The sequence below is a fragment of the Helianthus annuus genome, chromosome 11, assembly GCF_002127325.2.
Source record: "Helianthus annuus cultivar XRQ/B chromosome 11, HanXRQr2.0-SUNRISE, whole genome shotgun sequence".
NCBI lineage: Eukaryota > Viridiplantae > Streptophyta > Magnoliopsida > Asterales > Asteraceae > Helianthus > Helianthus annuus.
In genome coordinates, this window is record NC_035443.2 from 57,358,601 (window position 1) to 57,369,125 (window position 10,525).

The 10,525-nt window shown below is 35.5% G+C and overlaps 1 long non-coding RNA gene across 1 annotated transcript; it reads right to left on the reverse strand.

Annotated features, from left to right (window-relative positions):
• Positions 1-7,965, reverse strand: LOC110922384. The gene is made up of 3 exons (XR_002583124.2): positions 7,826-7,965; positions 639-724; positions 1-116 (listed from the first exon to the last, which is right to left on the reverse strand). It is a non-coding gene; the product is annotated as an uncharacterized LOC110922384 (long non-coding RNA).
• Positions 7,966-10,525: the final 2,560 nt, after the last annotated feature.

Genomic DNA, 10,525 nt, shown 5'->3' on the forward strand with positions numbered 1-10,525 from the left:
ACTACTTTCAACTATAAATCTAATTATGTGTACCTGGCTCGGGTCATAGCATTGACCCATTTACATACCTCTTGCTTTACATTTTCTAGTTAAAGCAACGCAACATATGTTATTTCCTGTAATCACAAACACTCAACAAGTGGTCACCAATTATTAATGTCAAATGGTATTAACACACCATTTGACCCATCTATTCGAAATAACTATTTTTCAACATATGATAGTATTTTTATTACCATCTCACTCCTTGAACCTATTCCGGTTTGCACCGTGAGTTTTATTTACTTAAAGGACATTTTCTCAATTTGTTTGACCGTTAAAACTTTCACCAAAAAGTTTCCCTTTCAGGTCTTTTATCTATTCGTTAATCCATGCCCGGATTACTACTTTACCATTTTACCCGTCACGTTTAAACCATAACATAGTGTTTCAAAACTTTATATTTGTTCATCATTTCACATCAAGTTTATCTTATGTACCGATTTTACCATAATCTATGGTTTTTGCCCTTCTAGCTTGTTCCGACCCGCATTGTATCATGCCGGAACATCTTATTTTATTTGGAAACTACTATTCATATTCGATACTCACAATAAGCATTTGGTAAATAATAAAAAGGGGGCGTAAGCTTTACTTACCTTGCATCCGGTTATGCTTTTCTTCATGTTTAACTTGTTTGATCCGCTTCCTTCCCGAGCTCCCACCTAGCTCATTAAGCGTCAAACTATCACCATAATTCGTAAGACGGTTAGATTAGTCATTATCACGTACGTGTAACATCCGTCAAAATAGATTCCCTAAACCCGACCCGTTTTGGAAAGATCCTAATCCTAACGTTTGAAACCACGGAAATTTTTTTCACGAAATAAATAACCGTTGAAATATTTTATCTTAAGTCGGTTATATATGTGATTATTTATTTTATTTGTTCGATTGATTAAATTAATTAATAATGAAAGTCTTGTTTACAACAACAACAACTTAGTTAGTTAACTAAGTTATATATATAACCAAACAATAACAATAATAACAAGTTAGTTAGTTAACTAAGTTATATATAACCATTTCTCTTTGGGCATTAAAAAAAAACCCTACAACACTTAAAGCAGACAACACCCCCCATTTTCATTTTACCCTAGCCGACATCCCCTTTCTCTCCTGTTTCTTCGGCCGCCGGAGAAGGTTCCGGCCGGTTTCCAGCGACACACCACTACAATCTCCTCCACCCTCTGCCACAAACACTCACCTAACACCCCCTTGCTCTCCCTCTGTTTCACTGGCGAACGACCCGGTGGCGGCGACGGTTATTATCCGCCCTTCTCCGAAATGCACAACATCGTAACACCCTCCGAACCACCTTCACGTTGCCAGAGTTCAGTCGCAGTCACCGAAGAAACCCGCAAGACGCCGCAACCGTCAGAGATGAAGTCGTCGCCGGAACTTCCACCATCTCCGGAGGCTCATTCGCTTTGTTTTCGGTATACGTTTCATATGTTTTTTTTTCTTTGTTTCTATTCGTCCTATTACATTGAACATGCTGGTAATATGTCATCTTGCAAAACATCACAACTTGCGATTCATTCAAGTTGTACCAGTGAGTCTTAAATTTCTTTAGTTGTTGACAAATGTTAAATGATTAATAGGAAACATCAATACAATTTAAAAAGGATCATGTAACTCAGTTGGGTGTTACTTCTATTGACTTCATATGAAGAAGATGATAGCATATATTAAATTATAAGTTTTACATCACAAAACACAACGTAGACTAGTGATTGGGATGTTTTTAGTGAATCGGAGGTCGTGGGTTCGATCCGGGCGTCCGACTTATGCGCTGCATATTATTCTTTTTTTTAAAGCCTATGTATGAACCAGTTCAACCGTACATGAGTGAATTAAAACCCATAAACCTTTATTTTAACAATTTCTCTTTCTTTCTTTATTTATTATTTTTCTTCTATTTTAATTAAACTTTTACATTTTAATCCATTATCTTAATAAAACCATTAAGTTTAAGGTTAACCTAAATAATTAACAAATTATGTTAATTCTTTTGTAATACTGAATGTTAAATAACGAGGTAAATTATAACGTTAAACTAATCGATTCGTAAATACTAGAAATTATATTTAACCTACGAATATTAACGAGTTCGTTATGTATTTACTTAACTAAGACGTTCACGTATTTCATATCTAGGATAATATTTCCCACTCGTTCGGTTTCTCCAATCTTTACTCGTGTGTTATTTCGAGGAATCCTCAAACGCAACCAATGTGAGCATACTCGACCCTTTTTACGCTTTAAAGCATTTTTGGGTGCAACATGTATACAAATCCACTTTACGCAATTGATTATAATTAAATACTCAAACCATCGAACACGTTCATTGTTATGCTTTGGTTGTTTATGCTTGTGAGTTCCAACTTGTAATTCATGATATTGTTATGCTTAGGTTTTTATGCACGCTAATTAAGGACTTTAATTATATACTATTTGCTATGCGTAAGCTGTTTATGTATGCTCGTTTAACTTGAATATAGAATGCCATGTCGAATTGAGACAAACTTTTATACTTATAATTATATTTAAACTTGTATGCTCGCCAGTGCTTTTGTACTGATCCATGTTTTTAATACATGTTGCAGGATTGTGACAGATGAATCCAGTAGGATTGCCTAGAAACGCATTTAAACTTTGTTGCTCGTTGTATTGTAGTTTACTTTCAATCCTGTTGTATTCTGGTTCCAATACTTGTAATAATTCATTATTAATGAAATAAATTATAATTATTTGAATACTTATTGTGCATTATTTATTTTAAAATTGTTATGTTCTAGATCAAACCATGTAAAATGTAAACATTAAATACTTGACACACATAAGCGTTATGAAGTCTCGAGCAATCTAGTTTTCGTCTCACTCCGATGTTTCCGCCATCGGTTGGGTTGTGACAGATTGGTATCAGAGTCATAACTATAGAGAATTAGGAAAATTGCCATGCTTTTGCACTAATCTATAGTTCTAGGAATTTTGCCTCTTATTTGTTGTTTAAAACTTTTGTACTCTACCATGCATGCTTCCTAGCTATACTTTTGATTAAATTTATGTGCCTTTCCTAAGGCTAACACGAATACACTTATGCTATTTTTATACTCTTGTAACATCAACGAGACGGCTTTACCAAAATAGGTGTGAAACCCACAATTTGGAAAACGACTCTCATTCTACCTTAAACTATTTTGCACGAAATTACACCATTAAGCTAGGAGTGAAATCCACAACTTAATGGTAATTTCCATTTCAACTCTAGTGGACCCTCGTCAAAGTGTCGAAATTTTATTTTGACCCGACGAGTACCAACCACATTTAGGGTACGAAATCGTCAAGTTAGGGGTGAAACCCGCATCTCGTCGATTAAGTCCCATTCCTCGATTTTCAATCTCGCCAAAGTCCCGATTGTTTCAATCATTTAGAGATGTGTAGTAACCGGAAGGGTAAGATACCGTTAATCGCTTCTCGACGAGAGTATCTTACCTATAGGCCAAAACACGTTTTCTCTAATTCGAAAGAACTTTCGACCCACTTTGGAATAGTCAATGTTTCTAAACCCGAAACACTCCGATATTTTAACAAGCCTCTCTTTTATGCTATCTCAATTTTTATGCAATTTAATACTTATTACCTCGTTTATTTCAAAATCAACGTTATACTAGAATCGATTTTATACACAACACGAATCAAATTTTTTATTTTCGAAATTCAAAATTTGTTACACAACAATCCAATACATGCATGCTAGTAGGTTAAACTTGATTCGGGATTACTGGATTATTCGATTGTGAGGAACTTGTCCTTGAAACCACACCTTAACATGTATAGCGCTTGTGTAGCGTTATAGGAGTAGCGCCCGCCCCGATTCTTAGGGTCATGTTAAGTAAACAACATTACACCCTCTTCGTTGCGACGATGTTGGGTAGTCACAATTGCGGTACACGATGGTTTGATCCTTAAACTTTGATTAGGCCACACCTTAACATGTATAGCGCTTGTGTAGCGTTATAGGAGTAGCGCCCGCCCCGATTCTTAGGGTCATGTTAAGTAAACAACATTACACCCTCTTCGTTGCGACGAAGTTGGGTAGTCAACATTGCGGTACACGATGGTTTGACTTGTTTCTCACATACCAGTAATACGTTAATCTTGATAACTAAGTATGTCATGTGGATCGTTTAAAGTTTTTACGCTAATACTTATATCCACAAAATGGAAGATTTATCATCAAGCTAGGAATGAATTCCTTATCTTGACGATTACCTCCACATTTTTCCTTTTATAACGACTTCACCAACGAGCTAAGGGTGAATACCCTATCTCGGTGATCGTTACCAAAACTTTTGGAAAATCTATCATGCTCAAACTCGTTATTTATACAATTGATACTATATACAAAATTGATATACACTCATATCCATATTCATACTCATACGCTATACTCTCATATACTCATGGATACACACTTAAATCTATATACACTATCATACACATATATTCTTACTCATCATACGTTAATGTGCCCTGACCCGTACACTACTAGTACAAACTATGCAAACCATGCACAAACCAAAATAATCATGGATGCATACAAGATTATATTGGTAGATGCATGAAAACCATAGTAGGTTCTACTGTGTATCATAACACGGAACGTAACATGACATCGAATAGCGAAACAGACGTAATATGGTATAAACATGGTGGATACGCCGCTGGTACTTCCTATATATAAGTGTTTTCACCATATTATTAAACTTTTGTAAAATGTGCCACGAGAAATTCAGTGTTTTGCAGACCTTTTGAACCTTTTATGTGCTATATGAAACTATATGCTTGCATTCATGGAAACAATTTCCTAAAACAAACATTATGATCAAGCCTCATCTATTCTCTCTTTCGAATCTGTAGATGTCATCTTTTCAAAAGTCTTCCTTTAGATTTCGAGGACGAAATCTTCTAAAGTAGGGGAGACTGTAACATCCGTCAAAATAGATTCCCTAAACCCGACCCGTTTTGGAAAGATCCTAATCCTAACGTTTGAAACCATGGAAATTTTTTTCACGAAATAAATAACCGTTGAAATATTTTATCTTAAGTCGGTTATATATGTGATTATTTATTTTATTTGTTCGATTGATTAAATTAATTAATAATGAAAGTCTTGTTTACAACAACAACAACTTAGTTAGTTAACTAACTTATATGTATAACCAAACAATAACAATAATAACAAGTTAGTTAGTTAACTAAGTTATATATAACCATTTCTCTTTGGGTATTAAAAAAAACCTACAACACTTAAAGCAGACAACACCCCCCATTTTCATTTTACCCTAGCCGACATCCCCTTTCTCTCCTGTTTCTTCGGCCGCCGGAGAAGGTTCCGGCCGGTTTCCAGCGACACACCACTACAATCTCCTCCACCCTCTGCCACAAACACTCACCTAACACCCCCTCGCTCTCCCTCTGTTTCACTGGCGAACGACCCAGTGGCGGCGGCGGTTATTATCCGCCCTTCTCCGAAATGCACAACATCGTAACACCCTCCGAACCACCTTCACGTTGCCAGAGTTCAGTCGCAGTCACCGAAGAAACCGGCAAGACGCCGCAACCATCAGAGATGAAGTCGTCGCCGGAACTTCCACCATCTCCAGAGGCTCATTCGCTTTGTTTTCGGTATACGTTTCATACGTTTTTTTTTCTTTGTTTCTATTCGTCCTATTACATTGAACATGCTGGTAATATGTCATCTTGCAAAACATCACAACTTGCGTTTCATTCAAGTTGTACCGGTGAGTCTTAAATTTCTTTAGTTGTTGACAAATGTTAAATGATTAATAGAAAACATCAATACAATTTAAAAAGGATCATGTAACTCAGTTGGGTGTTACTTCTATTGACTTCATATGAAGAAGATGATGGCACATATTACACTATAAGTTTTACATCACAAAACACAACGTAGACTAGTGATTGGGATGTTTTTAGTGAATCGGAGGTCGCGGGTTCGATCCCGGCCTCCGACTTATGCGCTGCATATTATTCTTTTTTTTAAAGCCTATGTATGAACCAGTTCAACCGTACATGAGTGAATTAAAACCCATAAACCTTTATTTTAACAATTTCTCTTTCTTTCTTTATTTATTATTTTTCTTCTATTTTAATTAAACTTTTACATTTTAATCCATTATCTTAATAAAACCATTAAGTTTAAGGTTAACCTAAATAATTAACAAATTATGTTAATTCTTTTGTAATACTGAATGTTAAATAACGAGGTAAATTATAACGTTAAACTAATCGATTCGTAAATACTAGAAATTATATTTAACCTACGAATATTAACGAGGTCGTTATGTATTTACTTAACTAAGACGTTCACGTATTTCATATCTAGGATAATATTTCCCACTCGTTCGGTTTCTCCAATCTTTACTCGTGTGTTATTTCGAGGAATCCTCAAACGCAACCAATGTGAGCATACTCGACCCTTTTTACGCTTTAAAGCATTTTTGGGTGCAACATGTATACAAATCCACTTTACGCAATTGATTATAATTAAATACTCAAACCATCGAACACGTTCATTGTTATGCTTTGGTTGTTTATGCTTGTGAGTTCCAACTTGTAATTCATGATATTGTTATGCTTAGGTTGTTATGCACGCTAATTAAGGACTTTAATTATATACTATTTGCTATGCGTAAGCTGTTTATGTATGCTCGTTTAACTTGAATATAGAATGCCATGTCGAATTGAGACAAACTTTTATACTTATAATTATATTTAAACTTGTATGCTCGCCAGTGCTTTTGTACTGATCCATGTTTTTAATACATGTTGCAGGATTGTGACAGATGAATCCAGTAGGATTGCCTAGAAACGCATTTAAACTTTGTTGCTCGTTGTATTGTAGTTTACTTTCAATCCTGTTGTATTCTGGTTCCAATACTTGTAATAATTCATTATTAATGAAATAAATTATAATTATTTGAATACTTATTGTGCATTATTTATTTTAAAATTGTTATGTTCTAGATCAAACCATGTAAAATGTAAACATTAAATACTTGACACACATAAGCGTTATGAAGTCTCGAGCAATCTAGTTTTCGTCTCACTCCGATGTTTCCGCCATCGGTTGGGGTGTGACAGTACGACTATTCCATCTTATGAATTCTATGTCGAAACTTCTATTCGACTTCATCATTGGTTAATTTGACTTATAAAAGTCATTTACTCTTAATCTTATGTTATGTGAAATTAGTTAAAATCTACTTCGTGATTAGAATCCGTATTTTCACATATCATCCCTAGTTAATCAAATTAGGCAATTATGCGTTTCGTTCATGATTATGACATATAACATTCGTTTAGGCATTTTAACAAACACCTTGCGGGCGAGATTCATATACTTCTTTTGTCAAGTTCACATCTCACTTTTAATCAAGTTTTAACATCAAAATCAATCTCTATGTCTAGTGTTCATGAACTACACCCAAAACTTGTATCATAACAACAATATTCATCAACTCAACACTCTAAATTAAGTGTTCATCATTTTGTCATAAAACCCACTTAGCACCTATCTAATTAGTTAACCGAAACACTAATTTATGGTGCTAAATCACAAGTTTCCATCTAGGGTTCGTTCCTAGACTCATAAACATCACAATTTCACTATAACATCCAACATTCACACAAATTTTCATTCATGCATGATTATCACAAATTTCAAAATATCACCAAACTACGAATTTTGACATACCTTGTGATCTCCTAGCTTAGGTGATCACGAATTTAGTTAAATCCCCAATTCTTAGCTTGATTTCCCTTTTGATTTTGAGCAATTTTGATGAGTTTAGGGTTTGAAAGGAGAAACCCTCTCCTGCTCTGTGAAAATGTCGACCAAACACACACTTTTTGTGTGTGTTTTGGTTTTTGATTTATTTAATTAAAACATCTTTCATGTTTTCCCTTTTTAGTCTCTCAAGATTTCAAGTTTTATAAAGGTTTAACCAAATTCATGTTTCCAATATTTTTTTTTTAACCACACTTAACTTACTAGGTAAATATTCCTAGTTACTTAGCGGTTTTCGGGGGAGTCATAACCCATTTTATTTTTAAGTCCCGTTAAGTCGGGTTTCTTATAAACTGTTGTTTTCTCAATGCGTTTATTCTCTCTCTTTTTTTTAATTATAGGATTATTTATTTAAATCTTAATATTCACCGGGTTAATTTTACCACTAACGGTATTTTACTCGTTCATTATTTTCAACGTGGTTTGATTACTAAGTCCGTTTTTTGGGTGTTACATAAGGCCTTAAGTAACATTAAGTCTAAATGTGCTATTTGCATGCCTAGGTGATATGCAAGTATACGAATGACTCTGTTGGCTGTAAAGCGCGGTTAAGTAAGGTAGTAGTCAATTTCCATGTTTATCCCGTTAGGGTTTAGGAATTGTGTAGGTTTTGTAAAAACCGTATGTGCGTATCCAGCCAGATAGACTGCGATGATTTGCCTTTGCTGGCCTATTACAATATTTGCGTGTGGTCACCACTTTGTGTGGGTATCGCGAATGAAGATTTTGCCAATCTGTTTTTGCAGATACCGCAAAGTGGAACACGCATTTGTAATAGAAAGGATAAACAATGTTGCATTGAATTGTTCATTTATTTATTGTCAAATGGCCTACCAGACTGAACCTACCAGCTGAACTCGGTGCAGTTCACAATGTATTTCACGTGTCGAATCTGAAGAAGTGCCTGTCAGAGGAGACCCTAATAGTTCCTTTCAAGGAACTCACTATCGACGAGCGGTTGCAGTTCGTCGAGGAACCAGTTGAAATCACGGACCGGGATGTTAAGGTCCTCAAAAGCAAGAGAATCCCTCTTGTTCGAGTTCGTTGGAACTCCCGACGTGGCCCAGAGTACACCTGGGAACGCGAAGACCAGATGACAGAAAAGTACCCCCAGTTATTCGGAACCAATGCAACCACTACTGAGGCTGAAGCTACTACTACTGAATTTCGGGACGAAATTCCAAATCAACGGGGGGATGATGTGACACCCCAGGAAAACCAGTGAACAATACAGCTTACCTAGCTTCCTCAGTGAGTGCGTACCAAATTTCGGGACGAAATTTCTTTTAAGTTGGGGATAATGTGACAACTCGAATTTCCAAGATTTCTATTTCGCATTTATTGCACGTTCTTGTATTGTTTAGTTGATTATTTGCACAATTAGTTGCTATGGAATTATATACGTTTTGATACAATGAAGTGTATTGTGTGATTGTGCATGTTATGTGTTAATTGCGATAAACTTGTCAAATATGTAAACTTATGTAAACTTGGTGGTGAAACTATGAAATGGTTATGAGATGGTGTACATGTGTAAAATATGATACTTAGGGAGGTAGAGGGTAATTAGTGAAATCTTAGAGATACTTAACCCTAATTCCATTTTCACTAATCATTCTCACAAAAATCCAAGCACGTACTTTCCTCTAGCAATCATCACCATCATCATCATTGGCACAAGACATTTCCGCACTTTTGATTCATCTTTCTCTAGAATCGTTCAAGGTAATTGTTTGTCGATTATTGCTTATTGATTTTTTGATTATCCTTAATTCATGATTCTTGTAATTCTCGAAACCCTAGTTTATAATATGACGGTTCTGTGTTTTCAATTGATGTTGAATATTGTGATGATGATGATTAGTTGTATGTTTGATGAATTGTTTCCTGTAATGATTGTTGTTAGTGATCAGTGGTTGTTTGATTTGATTTCTGCCGTAATTGTGAATGAGATTAGGGTTAGAAACACTGTTGTTGAAGGTATGAATGTAACTGATTCAATCGCGATGAAATGTTCGTATGTTTGATTTTCTGTCTGAGGTTTAAGAATTGATATATGTCTGACTTTTTAAAACAAGTTAAGGGATCCGAGTTTTACAAGTTAGTATGGGTCCGAGTTTGTTGTCAAACATATTGTCCGACCTTTAAAGGGGGTTAAGGGTCCGATTTTATAAGAATGGAGGGCTGTCCGAATTTTGTAAGCCATACATTATGTCCGAGTTTTACTTGATACATCCAGTCCGAGTTTGTTGAGCATCTTTGGTCCGAGTTTTATATTAGGGAGGCCATCCGAGTTCTTAACCCACCCATCAGGTCCGAGTTTAATGACCTAGGGTCCGAGTTTTATCCCATGTTCCCTTTGGTCCGACTTTTGTGCATGATAGGGATGTCTGAGTTTTATTATTCAAGTTCTATCCGAGTTTTTATTAGGGACATGAATGTGGTCCGAGTTTGACTAATGAAATGGGGTCCGAGTTTCATGTTTAAACCCCATGTCCGACCTTTATGTGTGTTATATCTTGTCCGAGTTATTACATGATAACCTAGCCTGAGTTTTATGTTAAATGCATAGTCTGAACTGGTTAATTGATAAATGATCCGACGTTG